The sequence below is a fragment of the Pristiophorus japonicus genome, chromosome 1 (genome assembly GCF_044704955.1).
Source record: "Pristiophorus japonicus isolate sPriJap1 chromosome 1, sPriJap1.hap1, whole genome shotgun sequence".
Taxonomy (NCBI): domain Eukaryota; kingdom Metazoa; phylum Chordata; class Chondrichthyes; family Pristiophoridae; genus Pristiophorus; species Pristiophorus japonicus.
Genome location: NC_091977.1, coordinates 245,956,997 through 245,977,507, shown reverse-complemented (window position 1 = coordinate 245,977,507; position 20,511 = coordinate 245,956,997). Strand labels below are relative to the sequence as shown.

General features: G+C 46.3%; 1 long non-coding RNA gene across 4 annotated transcripts in view; it reads left to right on the top strand.

Moving 5' to 3' along the window:
• The first annotated feature begins 3,866 nt into the window (after positions 1–3,866).
• LOC139269398 (uncharacterized) overlaps positions 3,867–20,511 on the top strand; it is a 291,142-nt gene continuing 274,497 nt past the window's right edge. For all 4 annotated transcript variants that reach the window (XR_011594298.1, XR_011594295.1, XR_011594290.1 and 1 more), the window contains exon 1: positions 3,867–4,611. This is a non-coding gene — a long non-coding RNA (uncharacterized lncRNA). The remainder of the gene's footprint in view (positions 4,612–20,511) is intronic.

Here is a 20,511-nt window from a genome sequence, read left to right as displayed (position 1 = left end):
GAGGCCCGGAAGGTGTTACCTCTCGGACCTCATTTGAATGCCCCGAATCTGACTCTCATCTGAAGACATCGGGAGTGATGTTAATGCCACCGGGCAAGAGTGGAAAGTCGCAGAAGGTCAGGCCTCTCCCAGGAACTCACGGAATCTGTCCCCGGCACAGTAAGTGAAGAAGAAGGGGGATTGGGAATGACTGCGGTTGGGGGAGGGATGCAGAGAAGCTCGGGTCAAGGGAGGCTGAGGATATCCTTGGGGAACACTCCTGCTCTGCCAGGAAAAAAATATTTTTCCAAACTTACCTTGGTATCTTTTGGCCAGCCGGTGGTCGCGATGGCGGGGTTTGGCCCCATGCGGGTTTTGTGAATGCAAAAGTGAAAATACTGTCCCGGCACCAATGAAATCATCAGGGCGCTACTTTAAGAGTAGCCCAAGTTTGAAAAGGGGGCGTCAAACAAGCATTAGGCCTCCTATTTGCATATGCAAACAGCCAAAGCCCTGTTTCAGACCGGGCCATGGCCGCCGTCACTTTCGACCTTTACACAATATGGCGCCGCACACTTTCACGCCCCGCCCCAACCCCCAGATTGGATGCAGAGCTTCCCGTTTGGCGCCTGAAAAAATGGGTTCGCTGACATCAAATTTCTAGGCCACGGTATCCAAAAATAAAAATTCAATGACAGGAACACTTTGGTGTTGTTCCAACAAATTTACATATGCAGAAGGGTGACATTACCCTTCCACAGTATTAGTAAACAAACAATTCTGAGAAACAAATCAAAACTCTATAAGCTCACAGGGGAGCTGATTCAATAGCAATGATCTGTTGGTGGGAATGCAGTGACGCTGACTGAAAGTTGCTCTCAGGACTTGGCAAATGGCTCATTTTCAAGTCCGGGCAATTACTCTCACACTGACAATGTAGGACCTGCACTTCAAAAGTGATTTGAAACAGAGGTGTGAGGCTGGGAGGTCATAAAATGTATACAAGTCTCTTGTCCTTTGATCTATAAGCCAGACATTTTCAAAAGGCCAGCAGATACAATGATCATTCGGTCAGTAATATAATTCCAACAGAATGCATCAAATGACAAATGACCTGCTGCAAATGGGCCTCTGAACAGCGACACTGAGAAATGGCTGCTATTATCTCAGTGAGCATCAGTGACTCCCATTGTCGTTCTATGTAAATGCATTTTCAGTTTTACCACAGATGCGTACTTCAGGCTGAAAAAGTAAATCACGTTGGTTTACAAGAACCATTGGCGATAATATAATTTATTATACATCTGGACTGGCACAATATATCCATATATTGAATTAGAACTATTCAGTTACAAGAAGCATTTTCATTTTAGTTTAAAGAGACAACATTATAGTTCAGTTCTGTCTAAAGGCACAATATTACAGTTCAGTTAACCCAACCGTACATTTTAATTTGCACTCTTTAATGCTCTGGGGCATTGCATATGACTGAACCACTATCTTGCTGTTTCCACTGTCAGGAGCAGAAGAAAAATACTTTTTTATTTCAGACTTCCAGCATCTGCAGTTTGTATTACAGTTTAATTCGCTGTCATTTCTCTCCCAGAAATTCTGTTCTTCTCTCTGATGGCATTTCCGTTTGGCTCTGCCACCTTGTTCATCTTCATTGTTTTCTGTTTCCCTTCTCGTGTTTGAACAGGTATCTAATCTTCCCTTCTGTTCTTTCCTTCCCTCCCCTCTTTCCCTGTTTCCGTACTTGCTTAAAATCTGTTACATCTCTAACCTTTTCCAGTTTTGATGAAAGGTCATTGACCTGAAACGTTAACTCTGTTTCTCTCGCCACAGATGCTGCCTGTCCTGCTGAGTATTTCCAGAATTTTCTGTTTTTATTTCAGATTTCCAGCATATGCAGTATTTTGCTTTTGTAGAAGAAAACGTTTTCCCTTATATTTTGTGTATTCCGTAAAATAGATAATCCATTGATAGACTTGCTCACTCGAACATTATTAATTGGAAAAAAAAATTATTTGAACATTTTATACTTTTTGCTATTTTTCTTTTATCTGAAACAATTTTTGCTTAAACAAGCAAGCAGTTCTGTTTTATGCTAGTATTGGCGTGTCCTACACTATGGATAATAACGAACAATAACATGTTGACAGGCAGGGAGACTGTCATTACTAACCCAGCACATTATGTACCAGCTGAGATAATCCAAATATCGTGGCAGACTAAAATAAAAATTACATTTGAAATTAATGTTTCAATGTAGAAAACATAATGTACCTGCTGTCACATTTTACAACAATATTTATACCATCCTATTTGAGTTCCAAGAGTTTGGGGGGTGGATAGCCTGTTCAGTTTTTATAGTTGCAATATTTTCTGCCAGGAAACTGGAAGTATTTTATAGACACTTTTCATATGATCGTTTTCTTTTCAAACTTTTAGAAAGTTGATATGCCTTGACCAGTGAATGGCACAATAGCCTCATTATTATGTCTGTAATGTATCTATGAATGACTCCACGAGGCAATGTGTTGTACACAAACTGTAGTGACCTTGGTCCTTTATTCCTAACTCCAGAGTGAGGCAGCCACATGGTGGCTCCCCTTTTATACAGCCCCTGCCACCAGGGCAGGAAACCCCGGTCTCCACCAGTTGCATCCTCTAGTGGTGCCAGCATGTATATACACAGTGTAAACCTTATTGACAGTACATCAGGTAAACAAGTCTCCATCTTATGCAACTATACAGTGACTACACAGAGAGTATATCTATAGTCTGCATATATAACATCACTCTCCCCCAAGTCCTTTGTGCCAATTACCTTTGCACTATGTGCTCTGGCTTAGCTCTCCCCAGACTTAAGTGCCAATAGCCCTTGCACCTTGGCTGTGCTTTAGCTTGGCTCTCTCCCTGTTAACCCTCAAGTCCTTTTGCCACAACGTTGGGTAGTGGTTACCAGTTTGGATGGTTCGATGAAGCAGTGGAGGTTCCAGTGGATTCTGGGTGTGATCCATGTGTGTCCATGGCTATCCATGTTTCCCACCCACCCCCCCTCTCCGCCCCTGGCCCCACAGTGAGATCATGCAGCTGGCCCATTACATTAACATACAGGATCAGACACAGTGCAAGTAGAAAGAAAGGAAGAAAAAAAACATTTTTATAGTTGTATTGTGACACCTTGGTTCAGTGACTTATATTCATTACGTTTTACGGTCGTGCACCAGGATTGGGTAAATTGCATAATTAGTTCAGTCATGGTCAGTACTGAGGTAACAGTACAGGTATGCGAGGACGCTGGTTGTAGAGCAACCAGATGGGGTCCTAGTCGTCTGATGGCAGCGCTGCGCGCCTGCTAGTGGGATGAGCTTGGTTCGCTCACCTAACCAGGACTCAGGGCCTTTGCCGTTGCCTAGTGGTGGGCAGAGCCACAGATGTGTGTGGCCCCCCTGACCTCCTTTGAGGGCTGCAGAATCTTCTGCCTGCTCTCTAATGGTGTTGGGAACCTGACTGTTCCAGGTCCTGTTTGGTAACTCGTTGGTTCTGACCTTTCGCTCCCGGACATGGCCGAGGTAGTGACGTCTCCACCCGGGTGCTGGGCAACGGCGGCCGACTGCGTGTATTGGTGCCGTTTTCGTTTCCAGGTCCATGGCGAATAGTGCCATCGGGTGCCTGCAGCGTGGGATAGACCTGGTTCAGGGTATCAGGATAAGTGCCTTCACCCTCTTGAGGTCGCAGTCTTGCTACTTTTGGGGACACTCTATTCCTGACATCTTGCAACATTTTGTTCTTTATAGGCTTAATCGGTTCGCTACATTGATTGCCATGCATACAATTTCTCTTTAAGTTCAGTTGGTTGCAGGTCTCCTTCAAGAGAACCCTGCCACACCACACCGTGTCTCGCTGCAGCAGGAACGCCATCTTGCCTCTGTCCTCGAGGTCGACTGCCTTGTGCGATTCTGCCACAAAAGCTGGAAGAGTGCCTGTGAATTCGATCTTCCTCCCTAGGAGTCCTGCCACTGGAGCCGGGAAGGTACTTTTAGATCGTTCCGGTCAAATCATTGCCACGCAGTCATGATGGACAGTCTGTGCCTCAGGTGCTGCGCTGGTCTGTTCTCTGGTGTCTGGCCCAAGCGAAGGTGAGGTTTTGCTCTGCCTCTGAGCATGGGGGACATCGATTGCTGGAGTGAAGAGGTCTTCCCATTTCCACTGGATCTTCCCCATCCACCTTCTTCCGAATAGCATTGGACCATCACCTGTAACAATTCACAGAGGTAACTTGTGCATCACGCCATTATGGATTACACTTACATCCGCACTACCAAGGACTGGGATCAGCTCCTTGGTGTAGGTGCGCAACTTTTCCTGAACTGGAACTAGCTCAGGTCATTTTTCGTTCCATTGCCTCTTAAAGGCATCCTGGCTCATCACTGACTGACTCGCTTGAGTGTCCACTTCCATGAAGACTGGAACGCCGTTTATCTCGACTTCCATCTTCACTGAAGGACAATCGGTGGTGCAGGTATACACTCCATACACTTCTTCTTGGGGCTGAGCTGCCTCTCTGGCCAAATCATCATACTCCCCGCTGGATTCAAAGTCATCTACCGACTCCTCTGCTCGACGGTAAGTCGTATTTCTTTTACACATACGCTGGAGGTGGCCCCTCATGTTACAGGCTTTGCATACATACTCAGCAAACAGACACTGGTGAGCCCTATGGTTTCCTCTGCAACGCCAACATCGTGCTACTTGATTAGCACCCCTCGGCGGACTCTGAGTTCTGGAACCCTGAGGAATGTGCTCTCTGTCCTAGGCAGAGCCACATTCTACAGTCTTGCCTGTGAAAGGCACGATTCTGTGTTTGCGTCCACAGGATGAATAATTTGCTTGGTGCTGCAGGTCGAGGTCATGAACGCCTGACTGATGCTGATGGCCTTCTGCAGGTTGACTGTGGTGTCGGCAGATAATAGCTTGTGAAGGAGGCCCTCGTGGCCAAGTCCCAAAACAAAAATATCTCTCAATGGGGGTTCGTTGAGGTGCATGCCGAAATCACATGGCGCGCGAGTCTCCTGAGGTTGGCAGCATATTTTGCAATCTCCTGGCCCTCAGGTCTGCGGTGAGCGTAGAATCTGTGCCTGGCCATGAGGATGCTTTGTTTTGGTTTTAGTTGGTCGCGAATTAGTTCAGTCAGCTCATTGTATGTCTTATCCTTGGCCTTCGTGAGTGACAGCAAGTCCCAGTCGAGGCGGTAGACCTCGGGCCCACAACTGGTCAGCACTATAGCCTTGCGCTTCTCCACCAATGTGTCCTTCTCCCCTGCCAGGCCGTTTGCCACAAAATATTGCTTGAGCCTTTCCGTGAAGGCATCCTAATCATCACCCTCTGCAAAGTCTTTTAGTGTGCCAAAGGTAGCCATAATCATGTGAAAGTCTATATTCTCGTCGGCAGTTATTATGTCTGTAATGTACCTATGAATGACTCCACGAGACAAGGTGTTGTATTCAGACTGTAGTGACCTTGGTCCTTTATTCGTAACTCCAGAGGCAGCCACATGGCGGTTCCCCTTTTACACAGCCCCTGACACCAGGGCTGGAAACCCCGATCTCCACCAGTTGCACCCTCTAATGGTGCCAGCATGTATATACACAGTGTAAACCTTATTGATCGTACATCAGGTAAACAAGTCTCCATCTTATGCAACTATACAATGACTACACAGAGAGTATATCTATAGTCTGCATGTATAACACACTCATCGTGGCACATATCCAGGCACATCAATGCAAATAAACTGTATGGACCCAGAGATCTGGTCATGTAACTCCTCAATTTTGTAACCAGGACAAGAGTACTTGTATAAAATACGTGAATGAAGTGGATTTGAAACTGCAGAATCCAATAATTATTAATATTTCTACAAATTAACTCACCACCGACCGACCTTCTTCTCACTTGTTCTCCTGAAGGTATTGACATGTTATGGGGTACAGTTCCACAGCTACCAAGCGACCTCTGGTAGCTTGCATAAACGTGCCTTCTTTGTGTGTTTACTGAGAGAGGAAGTGTTAACAGGCTTTTTGATCATAGAGTCACATGCTAAAAGTTACAGCACAGAAGAAAGTAATCAGGCCATCATGCCTGTGTGGGTCGCAGCTTTCCTGCTTGATCTATATGCTCTAATAACATTTTCCTTTCCTTTACCTTTTCAGATACTTAACCAATTTGTTTTAAAATGATGTTTAGCCTTAAGAAGCCCTTGAGGTAAAGCATTCCATGTTCTAATGATTCCTTATGTGTAAAGATTTACACCATCATCATCGAGTCTACAGGACAGAAACAGTCTATGCCGGTGTTTATTTTCCACAGGAGCCTCCATCCACCCCTCTTCATCTCATCCTATCAGCATAACTTACGCTTCCTTTCACCTTCACGTGTTTATCTAGCTGCCCCTAAAATGCATCTAACTTACCCTTCATTCTCTTGTTACTGATTTGTCAGTGGAAGTAGTCTTTCACTCTTTATCCACAAGATCCTACAAATCTCCTGGGAGGACAGACGCACCAATGTTAGCATCCTTGATCAGGCCAACATCCCCAGCATCGAAGCACTGACCACACTCGACCAGCTCCATTGGGCGGGCCACATCGTCTGCATGTCCAACACCACCATCATCGAATCTAAAGGACAGAAACAGGCCGTGCGGCCCCACTTGTGCCTCAATGCGAGGAGTATTCGTAATAAGGTGGACGAATTAACTGCGCAGATGGCTGTAAACGGATATGATGTAATTGGCATCACGGAGACATGGCTCCAGGGTGACCAAGGCTGGGAACTCAACATCTAGGGGTATTCAACATTCAGGAAGCATAGACAGAAAGGAAAAGGAGGTGGGGTCAAAGAGAAAATTAACGCAATAGTAAGGAAGGACATTAGCTTGGATGATGTGGAATTGGTATGGGTGGAGCTACGGAATACCAAAGGGCAGAAAACGCTAGTGGGAGTTATGTACAGACCACCAAACAGTAGTAGTGAGGTTGGGGACAGCATCAAACAAGAAATTAGGGCTGTGTGCAATAAAGTACAGCAGTTGTCATGGGCGACAATAATCTACATATTGATTGGGCTAACTAAACTGGTAGCAATGCGGTGGAGGAGGATTTCCTGCAGTGTATTAGGGATGGTTTTCTAGACCAATATGTCGAGGAATCAACTAGATGGCTGGCCATTCTCGACTGGGTGATGTGTAATAAGAAAGGATGAATTAGCAATCTTGTTGTGCGAGGCCCCTTGGGAAGAGTGACCATAATATGGTAGAATTCTTTATTAAGATGGAGAGTGACACAGTTAATTCAGAGACTAGGGTCCTGAACTTAAGGAAAGGTACCTTCGATGACATGAGACGTGAATTGGCTGGAATAGACAAGTGAATGATACTTTAAGGATTGACGGTGGATAGGCAATGGCAAACATTTAAAGATCACATGGATGAACTTCAACAATTGTACATCTCTGTCTGGAGTGAAAATAAAATGGGGAAGGTGGCTCAACCGTGGCTAACAAGGGAAATTAAGGATAGTGTTAAATCCAAGGAAGAGGTACATAAATTGGCCAGAAAAAGCAGCAAACCTGAGGACTGGAAGAATTTTATAATTCAGCAGAGGAGGACAAAGAGGTTAATTAGGAGGGGGAAAATAGAGTGTGAGAGGAAGCTTAATGGGAACATAAAAACTGACGGCAAAATCTTCTATAGATATGTGAAGAGAAAGTGATTAGTGAAGACAAACGTAGGTCTCTTGCAGTCAGATTCAGGTGAATTCATAATGGGGAACAAAGAAATGGCAGACCAATTGAACAAATACTTTGGTTCTGACTTCATGAAGGAAGAAACAAATAACCTTCTGGAAATACTAGGGGACCGAGGGTCTAATGGCAAGGAGGAACTGAAGGAAATCGTTATTAGGTGGGAAATTGTGTTCGGGAAATTGATGGGATTGAAGGCTGATAAATCCCCAGGGTCTGATAGTCTGCGTCCCAGTGTACTTAAGGAAGTGGCCCGAGAAATAGTGGATGCATTGGTGATCATTTTCCAACAGTCTATTGACTGGATCAGTTCCTATGCACTGGAGGGTAGCTAATGTAACATCACTTTTTAAGAAAGCAGGGAGAGAGAAAATGGGTAATTATAGACCGGTTAGCCTAACATCGGTAGTGGGGAAAATGTTGGAATCAATTATTAAAGATGAAATAGCAGCGCAATTGGAAAGCAGTGACCGGATCAGTCCAAGTCAGCATGGATTTATGAAAGGGAAATTATGCTTGACAAATCTGCTACAATTTTTTGAGGATGTAACTGGTAGAGTGGACAAGGGAGAACCAGTGGATGTGGTGTATTTGGACTTTCAAAAGGCTTTTGACAAGGTCCCACACAAGAGATTGGTGTGCAAAATCAAAGCACATAGTATTGGGGGTAATGTACTGACGTGGATAGAGAACTGATTGGCAGACAGAAAGCAGAGAGTTGGGATAAACGGGTCCTTTTCAGAATGGCAGACAGTAACTAGTGGTGTGCTGCAGGGCTCAGCGATGGGCCCCCAGCTGTTTACAATATACATTTATGATTTAGATGAAGGAATTGTGTGTAATATCTCCAAGTTTGCAGATGACATGAAGCTGGTAGTCGGTGTGAGCTGTGAGGAGGACGCTAAGAGGCTGCAGAGTGACTTGGACAGGTTAGGTGAGTGGGCACACGCATAACAGATGTGGATAAATGTGAGGTTATCCACTTTGGTGGCAAAAACACGAAGTCAGAATATTATCTGAATGGCGGCAGATTAGGAAAAGGGGAGGTGCAACAAGATCTGGGTGTCATGGTACATTAGTCATTGAAAGTTGGCATGCAGGTACAGCAGGCGGTGAAGAAGGCAAATGGTATGTTGGCCTTCATAGTTAGGGGATTAGAGTATTGGAGCAGGGAGGTCTTACTGCAGTTGTACAGGGCCTTCGTGAGGCATCACCTGAATTATTGTGTTCAGTTTTGGTCTCCTAATCTGAGGAAGGACGTTCTTGCTATTGAGGGAGTGCAGCAAAGATTCACCAGACTGATTCCTGGGATGGCAGGACTGACATATGAGGAGAGACTGGATCGACTGGGCCTGTATTCACTGGAGTTTAGAAGGATGAGAGGGGATCTCATAGAAACATATAAAATTCTGACGGAACTGGACAGGTTAGATGCAGGAAGAATGTTCCTGATGTTGGGGAAGTCCAGAACCAGGGGACATAGTCTAAGGATTAGGGGTAAGCCATTTAGGACTGAGATGAGGAGAAACTTCTTCTCAGAGAATTGTTAACCTGTGGAATTCCCTACCGCAGAGAGTTGTTGATGCCAGTTCATTGGATATATTCAAGAGGGAGTTAGATATGGCCCTTACGGCTAAAGGGATCAAGGGGTATGAAGAGAAAGCAGGAAAGGGGTATTGAGGTGAATGATCAGCCATGATCTTATTGAATGGTGGTACAGGCTTGAAGGGCCGTATGGCCTACTCCTGCACCTATTTTCTATGTTTCTATGTAAGACTCCCAAAGCAAGCGCTCTACTCAGAACTCGTACACGGCAAGTGAGCTCCAGGTGGGCAGAGGAAACGTTTCAAGGACACCCTCAAAGCCTCCTTGATAACGTGCAACACCCCCACCGACACCTGGGAATCCCTGGCCAAAGACCGCCCTAAGTGGAGGAAGAGCATCTGGGTGGGTGCTGAGCACCTCAAGTCTGGTTGCCGAGAGCATGCAGAAATCAAGCGCAGGTAGCGGAAGGAGCGTGCGGCAAACCAATCCCACCCACCCTTTCCTTCAACCACTGCCTGACCTGTGACAGAGTCTGTAATTCCAGTATTGGACTGTTCAGTCACCTAAGAACTCACTTTTAGAGTGGAAGCAAGTCTTCCTCGATTTCAAGGGGCTGTCTATGATCTCAAAACCTTCCATAATTTGAAAACTCCTATTAGATTCCACCTTAATCTTCGCTGTTCCACGAACAAAAGCCACAATATTCCAAACCTATCTTCATAATTATAATCTTTCATTCTCAGTATCATTCTGGTGAATCTTCACTGTACCTTATCCTCAGATTTTATATCCTTCTTATCCTTCTAGAGTTTAAAAGTATGAAAGGTGATCTCATTGAAACATGTAACATTCTTACAGGGCTTGACAGAGTAGATGCAGAGAGGATGTTTCCCCTGACTGGGGAGTCTAGAACCAGCGGTCACAGACATAGAATAAGGGGTTGGCCATTTAGGACTGAGATGAGGAGAAACTTCGTCACTCAGACAGTGGTGAATCTTTGGAATTCTCTAACCCAGAGGACTGTAGAGGCTCAATATTTTAGTATATTCAATTTTTTTAATATTCAGGGAATTAAGGGATAAGGGTACAGTGCAGGAAAGTGGTGTTGAGGTACAGGATCAGCCCTGATCTTATTGAATGGCGGAGTAGGCTCGAGGGGCCGAATGGCCTACTTCTGCTCCTAATTCTTATGTTCTTATAATAGTATGCTCAGGGATACACCAAATACTCCAACTGTAGTGTGATTAACATCTTGTAAAAATTCAACACCTCTTTGCATTTATATTCAAGTCCCCATCTATAAAACCCACCATTTCTTTTTAATAGTTTCCAATCGCGTCTTCAGTCAATGCCCACACATAGAGACTGGCTAGCAGAAGTCACTGAATTGTGGTTCGGAACTGCTATCACCTGAGCTGACAGTTCTGGGATCAAACCAGAGATCTTCCTTGTTTGTGGCTCATTTTTTTTTATATGCGCACAGCATACAGTCTATACCATGCTGCTTCCGCTGTTAAGCCTGCATGCAAAACAGTGGCAGCATCATGCTACAGCAAAGGTTATGGGTCCTGACAAAATCCTGGCTGTCATGCTAAAGACTTGTGCTCCAGAACTAACTGCACCTCTGAATAAGCTGTTCCAGTACAGCTACAACACTGGCATCTATCCAAAATGCAGGATACATCCAATCCAGCCAATTACCGTCCCATCAGTCTACTTTCAATCATCAGCAAAGTGATGGAAGATGTTGTCGACAGTGCTATCAAGCAGCACTTACTCACCAATAACCTGTTCATCGATGCTCAGCTTGTGTTTCACCAGGACCACTCAGCTCCGGACCTCATTACAGCTTTTGTCCCAACATGGATAAAAGAGCTGAATTCCAGAGGTGAGGTGAGAGTGACTGTCTTTGACATCAAGACACCATTTGACTAAATATGGCATCAAGGAACCCAAGCAAAATTGAAGTCAATGGGAATTGGGGGAAACTCTCCATTGTCTGGAGTCAAACCTAGCATAAAGGAAGAAAGTTGTGGTGGTTGGAGGTCAATCATCCAAGTGACCACAATCCAGTGACTTCTGCTAGCCAGTCTCTATGAGTGGGCATTGACTGAAGGCGTGATTGGCTGTGGACTATTAAAAACAAATGGTGAGTTTTATAGATGGGGACTTGAATATAAATGCAAAGAGATGTAGAATTTTTACAAGATATTAACCACACTACAGTTGGAGTATTTGGTGTAGCTCTGAGCACCCTATTATACGAACATCACTGCGGGAAGCTCCAATAACATTCAAGAAGCTTGACACCATCCAGGACCAAGCAGCCCGCTTGATTGGCACCCCATCCACCACATTAAATGTTCACGCCGTCCACCACCGGCACACTCTATCTACAGTGTATGCCATCTATAAAGTGCACCACAGCAACTCACCACAGCTTCTTCGACAGCACCTCCCAAACCTGCGACCTCTGCAACCTCGAAGGCGCATGGGAACACCATCACCTGCGCATTCACCTCCAAGTCACACACCAATGTTGAATACTTTCCCGGTGGCAGTGTTGTTCTGAAAGAACATTGACACAACTGTCTTCTCCAGATTGGGAAGGAGGCGCCAAGTTCCGGAAGTAGCATTCCAGTAGCCCCAGGTCGCTTGTGGGCATCCTCTAGCGTTGATACCTGCTTCAGCTATGCTATGCTATGCTATGTCATCAGCATAGTCGAACTTCTCTGATTTGGTGCAGAGTATGTCCGCCGTATAGCTGTTCAGAAAAGTCGGTCTGAGCACTGACCCTTGTGGCAGACCGTTGTTGAGTATCCATGTTTGGCTGGTATTGTCACCAAGGTTGCTGTGGAATTTACAGTTGTTTGTTCGGGTGTTTATAATCCTGAGGGTCTTGCGGCATTGGACAATTATTGAATGCTTCAGCAGCAGGCCTTCACGCCAGAAAGTGTCATATGCCGATGACAAGTCTATGACGGCAGCTGCAGTCATTAATTGCTTCTGGAACCCTGCCTCAATCTTGATAGTGAGTACAAGGACCTGGTCAGAGCAGCTTCTTCCCACTCTGAAACCCGCCTGCTTGTTTGGGAGAGAGGCTTCGAAAGATGGTAGACTGGGAATGGTAGCATAGTGGTTATGTTACTGGAGTGGTAATCCAGAGGCATGGACCAATGATCCAGAGACGTGCGTTTAAATCCCATTGGCCGGGCCACATTGTCCTTATGCCCAACACAAGACTCCCAAATCAAGCACTCTACTCGGAACTCCTTCATGTCAAGCGAGCCCCAGGTGGGCAGAGGAAATGTTTCAAGGACATCCTCAAAGCCTCCTTAATAAAGTGCAACATCCCCACCAACACCTGGGAATCCCTGGCCAAAGACCGTCTTAAGTGGAGGAAGAGCATCCGGGAAGGCGTTGAGCACCTAGAGTCTCGTTGCCGAGAGCATGCAGAAAACAAATGCAGACAACGATAGGTGCATACGGCCAAACACCTTTTCCTTCACAACTGTCTGTCACACCTGTGGCAGAGACTGTAATTCCCATATTGGACTGTACAGTCACTGAGAACTCACTTTTAGAGTGGAAGCAAGTCTCCCTCGATTTCGATGGACTGCCTATGATGATAATATTTAAATCCCACCATAACAGCTGGGAAATTGAATAATTAATTATTAATTAAATAAATCTGAAATTTAAAAAAAGCTGGTATCCGTAATGGTGACCATGAAAACTATTAGACTGTTGTATAAACCCATCTGGTTCATTAATGCCCTTTAGGGAAGGAAATCTTCCATCCTTACCTGGTCGGCCTATATGTCACTCCAGTTGACTCTTAAATGCCCTCTGAAATGGCCTGTAAAAAAGCTGCTATGAAAAATAAGAAGAATAAAACCAGACAGACCACGTGGCACCGGCTATGAACAGGACAACGGCACAACCAGCCCAGTCGACCCTGCAAAGTCCTCCTCATCAACATCTGGGCACTTGTGCCACAATTAGGAGAGCTCTTCCACAAACTAGTCAAGCAACAGCCTGACATAGTCATATTCACAGAATCATACTTTTCAGCCAATGTCCCAAACTCCTCTTTCACCATCCCTGGGTATGTCCTGTCCCACCGGCAGGACAGACCTACCAAGGGTGGCGACACCTGGGAGTCCTCAGCATTGACTCTGGACCCCATAAAGTCTCATGGCTTCAGGTCAAGCATGGGCAAGGAAACTTCCTGCTGATTACCACCTACTACCCTCCCTACTGTTCTTCCATCTTGAACATCACTTGGAAGAAGCAGTGAGAGTAGCAAGGGCAAGAATGTACTCTGTGTGGGGGACTTTAATGCTTTAATGTCCATCACCAAGAATGGCTCGGTAGCACCACTACTGACCGAGCTGACTGAAACCTGATGGACATGGCTGCTAGTACTGGGCCTGCAACAGGTGGTAAGAGAATCGACACGAGGGAAAAACCTACTTGACCTCGTCCTCACCAATCTACCTATCGCAGATGCATCTGTCCATGACAGCATTGTGGGTATGTTCGCTGATGACTGCACAGTGTTCAGTGCCATTCGCAACTCCTCAGATAATTAAGCAGTCCATGTCCACATGCAGCAAGACCTGGATGACATTCAGGTTTTGGCTGATAAGTGGGAAGTAACATTTGTGCCACACAGGTGCCAGGCAATGACTATCTCCAACAAGAGAGAGTTTAATCACCACCCTTTGACATTAAATGACAATACTATCGCTAAATCCTCCACCATGAACATCCTGGAGGGCACCACTGACCAGACAGTTAACTGTTCAAGCCATATAAAGACTGTGGCAACAAGACCAGGTCAGAGGCTTGGTATTCTGCGGCGAGTGTCTCACCTGCTGGCTCCCCAAAAACTTTCCACCATCTACAAGGCACAAGTCAGGAGTGTGATGGAATACTCTCCACTTGCCTGGATGAGTGCAGTTCCAAAGACACTCAATAAGCATGACACCATCCAGAACAAAGCAGCCCACTTGATTTTCACCCCATCCACCATCTTCAACATTCACTCCCTCCACCACTGGCGTACCGTGCATGCTTGTACTATCTACAAGATGCACTGCAGCAACTAGAAGGACAAGGGCAGCAGGCACATGGGTGCACCATCACCTACAAGTTCCCTTCCAAGTTTCACACCATCCTGACTTGGAAATATATCGCCCATTCCTTCATCGTCGCTGGGTAAAAATTCTGGAACTCCCTCCCTAACAGCACTGTGGGAGTACCTTCACCACGGAAACTGCAGCGGTTCAAGAAGGTAGTTCACCACTGCCTTCTGAAGGGCAATTAGGGATGGGTAATAAATGCTGACCTTGCCAGCGACTCCTACATCTCATGAAATAATTTTTTTTAAAGACCGTAGACAGAATGGTGATGGGATGGTAGCTTTTGGGATTGTTGGCTAGTTTTTGTGGCAGCGACTTTGGAATGACACCAGATTCTGGGATTATCCCAGTGTCCAGGATGTTGGAGGTGAGCTTGGCAAGCCACATTCATCGATTTGGGCCCTGGTTCTTGAGGAATTCTGGTTAAATTTTAGTTTTCAGTGGTAGCCATTGCCTATGAGATGGTTAGGAGGCCGGCCACAATGGCATCGGCACTGACATTTGGCACCTCATTGGGGGCAGTGAGGGGTTGCCAAGCCGGGGGCAGTAGGTTCCAGAGTTTCCTGCTGAAGTGTGAGAAATCCAGGTTTTTAGTGGTTTCTTGCCATCATGCTAATCTGCCTTCACCTCGGGAATCCATGAGTGTTGTTGCTGTATCTGGGTCTCAAGTGACATTGAACTCTGCCAGCAGTCTCTCGCTCTCCTGGGAGAAACATGGGATATCTCTGGCATTCTTTTAGTTTCTCTCGTCTTTCCTCACACAGTAGCATAGTGCTTATGGGCTCAAATTTCCCCAAGAGTTACCCTGTTTTTTTTGGAGTAAGTAGCTTTTTTTGGAGTAACTTAAAAATTGCCAATTTCCTCTTTAATTTGCTCCAGTGTAAGTCAGTTAGTTAGGTTTTTTTCTAGTTTAGTTTGTTCTCTCCAAAAGGGGGTGTGACAAGCCACTTACGCCTCTTCTGGCCACAGAAGCAAGTTTGGCCAGCTGAAAGTTACTCCAAATTAACTTAGACCAGTGTATGTGGCCACTTTTGTAGGCACAGAAAAATCTTATTCACATTTAAGAAATCAACGCAGGTGGCCAGAGATAGGGATGGGGGCGAACGGGGGGCGGGGAGGTGAGTTAGAGGATTCTAAAGCATGAAAGACCTTCACAACATCAGCACAACATTACAACATCTTCAGCACAACAGCTGCACAACATCTTCAAAAATAAATGAAACATAAATCAGCTACTGAAAATAGAGCAGTCCTAACTTGCCAACAGCAGAATGCACCAGCTAGCCCTCCCGCCAGGGCTAGGGGCGGCAGGAATGCATGACTGTCGGGGTGAGGGATTTTTACTTTTGACTGTTGTCCCTAAATGTTGCGTGGTCCTAATGGAACATGATTCAGTTTTAATGCAGAATATCTTTTATTGGAAATTTTACAGTGTACTTCAATGACAACAACACCAACAAGAACAACAGCAACAACAGCAAAGAAAGGCTGCACCTATCCCTCACCCACATCTCGGGGAAAGTACACTTCCTCGTGGGGTCAGTGATGGTGTGGGGGGGGTTGTTTGGGGGCCCGGCTTGGGTTTGACCGGTGGCTGGTGCGTGGATTGAAGTGGGAGTGGCATTTGAGTATCTGGCCTTTGTGCCCTTATTGCAGAAGCTAGCTCCCTCATGGCATCTGCCATTGTTTGCACACCCTCTGAAATACCGGCCCTTACTTCCCGTCTCAGTGCTGAGATTTCACCCGACAATGTCGCAAATTCATCACGCATCCTACTGACGGCCACCACGAGTGATCTTCTGAGGGCATTGGTCTCCTCACCCAATGACACAACCTGATTAACCTTTGCTGACGGCAGAATCTCAGGAGAGACTGGTCGGCTCCTCTTCCTCTCGCCAGTGGCACCACTTCAGTGTGAGGCGCAGGCTGGGACGGTGGGGGACTGGGTGTCCCAAGATGCATTTCACGATCGCCACTGGGACCTGTGACCTCGAAATGTGTGAACCCATGGAATGTTGCTGAGGAGCTCATGGAGGTTGCTGGCAGCGTGATGCCCTATATCATGTACTGATCCATATTGCGGTCAGCATTCTCCTGTGCACACATTTCCATGGACCCCTCCTCCCCCCACTTGCCTTGGTCTGGATCGCACGCATCTGGATTCTCTGGTGGATCTTCAGGATGTTCAGGATTGTCTTCTTCTTCTGCAAAATACAACAGAACAGTCAAATGGTTAGCAGCACAGGAGGGGGCAGGATGGGTGGCACGAGTAGTCTGACGCGTAGCAGGCCAGTCAGCAGGTTGATTTGAAGGGCGACTATGCATTTTAATGACATCCTCACGTGTGGTCCAGCTTGTGCAGAGCTGATTCTTTTTCTGCCGGTACGACTCATCAAGGCAGCAACCCTCTGTTCCAGGGGTGAAAGTTGGAGCAGATTTGGTGGACCTGCTCCTGTTCTAAGTCTTTCCATTTTGTTGTGGGCCAATTTCTTCTGCAAAGATGAAAATATTAATCTTCAGACATGGTCCGCTTCTGATGGGTGGGACACATACAGATGGTCACATTTTCAATTGCAATTCAATTTAAAGATGAAGATATTACTTACACTCACTACTTGACCACGTCCTGTTATTTCTTCTTGCACTGGCTTCCAGATCTTGCGGTATTGACCCCTGCGGAGTATTCTTCTGCAAATAGGTCCCACCTTCTTCTCATTTCCTTGGGTAAAATTTTTGACGGACCACTCTTGCTGATATCCAGCTCCAGCCATTTCTCCTCACTAATTTCTCCACTTCCTCATGGAGGAAATTCTTAGTTCGTCTTGCACACTCTTGCGCCATTCATGTATTGGACTCACACTCAGGTCATGTTCAAAAATCACACTTCTCACCTTTCTTACACCTATCCAGCACTCTTTTCCACTCCCTCAGCCACACAAAAATCAATATTTAAACCTTACCTTTATATATGGTCCATTACCAATGAAACTGAGGACGCTCTCCTTTTAATTGGCCGATTGCCAAGCTTCTTGTTGCACTGCGCATGCGCGCACGCTGAAATGCCCATTGCACATGCGTACATGCTCAAACAGACATGCGTCCCCCTGCCGGCAACCCACAAGATGCTGGGCTCAAGCCCCGCCCCCCTGCCGGTCGTGCTGAGCAAGCGCGGCCGAAGCTCCGCCCCCCGCAGGCTCTGCAGCTCCCCGCCGATGGATCCAGACGACGAGGGAGCGGCCAAATTCACAGGTACATTTTTGGCGCTTTTTTTTCCCCAAAAAAGAGGCTGGGGAAATTTGGGCCTTATGTTACGAGACTAGTAATCCAGAGGTCTGAACTAATACGCCGGAGCTAGGGAAATTTGAGAGTGAGATGAAGTTTTGCAACAAGGAAGATCGAGAAAAGCTCGGTCAAAGAAAGATTGGTAAAGAAGGACCAGACTCCCCACCCACCCTTTCCTTCACTGTTTGCTCCACCTGTGACAGAGAGTGTAATTCCCGCATTGGACTCTACTGTCACCTGAGAACTCACTTTTTGAGTGGAAGCAAGTCTTCCTTGATTTCGAGGGACTGCCTATGATGATCAGCTACTTGCGACATTCCCTCCCTCATGTGCCCGGACAGTGTTACCATTTCTCGCGTGAGTGTTGTTACTTCTTCTAACAGTCCCAATACCTCATCATCCACTCCACTGATGGTGTCCAGGAGTGATCGTGTAGGAAACAATGCTATCCCCACTCATTGCCATCACCTGAACCATATCTGTTACATTCTGTCAAGCTCTCCTTCCCCTGCTCACCCTGGATTGGCTCACTGCACCCCACTGGGACCCACAGCCTTGGACAGTGTGAAACCAGGAAATGTCCCACCATTCGCACCACTCAGGAAAGGGACTGGCATCTCAATGGTCCTTCAAATCAGTCTGCTGCCTGCGCTGTGTGAGCCTACTCATGCCACCCTGCCCCCTCCTCTGCTGCTAACCATTTGCCTGTTCTGTTATATTTTGCAGAACTTGAGGGCAACCCTGACGTGGCTGAGGCCAATGCAGAAGAAGATTCAGACGTAGACAAGCCTGAAGAGGAGAACATCTTCTAATCCCACCTTCCAGACCATGAGCATGGGGGTGAGGGGAAAGGAGAGGCTGCGGGTCCCAGTGGGGTGCAGCGAGACACAGCCAGGGTGAGCAGGGGAAGGAGAGCTCGACCTTACGCAATCACTCCTGGACACCATCAGTGGGGTGAGTGATGAGGTATCGGGACTGTCGGGAGAAGTAACAACACTCTCACAAGAAATGGGATACCCAGAGTGAGTACAACAGTGGGGGCTTCATCCTCCCCCTGCCCTTCCCCCTCACCCCTGTGCTCTTGATCAGGAAGGTGGGATTGGAAGATGTTTTCCTCTTCAGGCTCGTCCGCATTTGAATCTTCTTCTGCATCGGCTTCAGCCTCGTCAGGGTTGGCCTCAAGTTCTGCAAAATGTAACACAACAGACAAATGGTTAGCAGCAGCAGAGAGGGCAGGGTGGCATGAGAAGGCTCACACAGTGCAGTCAGCAGGCTCATTTGAAGGACCACGATGAATGATAGCACATTGCATCAACCAAAGTGTAGCTGACATACACATCCCCATGAACCGGAGCATCGCTAGCCCGCACAGTACTTAACATGTAGGAACACCAGACTGTGGAATTTGCAGGACTTGAGTGTTGGCCCAGCTTGTGCAGTATTGATTGTTTTTCTCCAGGCAGGACCCATCAAAGCAGCGACCCTCTCTTCCACGGGTGTCAGTGGGTGCAGATTTGCCAGGCCTCCTCCTGTTCGAGTTCTCTCTCTTTTGTTGTGGGCCACCTTTCTTTGCAAAGATGAAAATGTAACTTTTTAGAGATGGTGTCTTTCTGCTGGGTGGAACATACAGATGGTCACATTTATAATTGCAATTCCAGTGAATAAATAAAAATATTACTTTCACCAACTGCTTGATCAAAGTCCTGCCATTTCTTTTTGCACTGGCCTCCAGCCCTCGGGGTGGTCAACATTGCACTGTAATCTTCTTCAAGTTGGTTCCAGCATTTCTTCATTTCTTTTGGTGCAACTTTTATTTGACCTCTGCTGGTGTCCAGCTCATGCCATCTGGTCTCAATTACAATAACCTGTGAGAAATTCTTGGTCCTTGAGCAACGTTGCATATTGCAGCTCTAATTTTTTTCCACTCAGAAGAAAGGTTCTCACACACAACTGGCTCATTAAAAATGGCTGAATGCAGACCGGGAGGTGTACTGAGCATGCGTGCCCATACCAGTTCAGTCGAAAGCTTCATTTATTTTTCCCATATGCGCAGAAGGAGGGCCTCCATTTTTCGGCACAGACCTTAGGCTCCACCCCCCCGAAGCTAAAGGACAAGCTGCGGGGCGCAAAATTCAAATAATACAATGGGGAAAGTTGCAAGTGTTTTTGGCGTAGTCGGGCGCAAACGAAACAGGCGTAACTCTTCAACTATGCCAAAAAACGGCATTGGGGAAAATTGAGCCCATTGTAACATTAGGAACAGGAATAGGCCATTTAGCCCCTCGAACCTGTTCAATCAGATCATGGCTGATCTGTATCTCAACTCCATTATCCGCCTCGGTACCGTAACCCTTAACATCCCTGCCTAACAAAAATCTACCAATCTTAAATTGTTGGAGGGTCTTTTGACAGTCATATAAATGTATCTGTTTGTCCATGACATTGTGAGTACAGCATTTCTGTGGCATTGTGTATTGTGACCTCAATGATCCAAGCATTGTACCGGACATTCCAAATGTTTAGCTCCAACATTCTTTGTTTCGGTTCTTTCACTTCCATCACTCCACTGCTGGACTCACAACATGTTTGAGATTTCTAGCATAGTGGTTATGTTACTGGATTAGTAATCCACTAGTCCTGGAGTAATGATTCAGAGAACAGGAGTTTCAAATCCCACCACTGGCAGCTGGAAAATGTAAATTAAATTTAAATAAATTAAAACGCACATATCAGTAATAGTGACAATGAA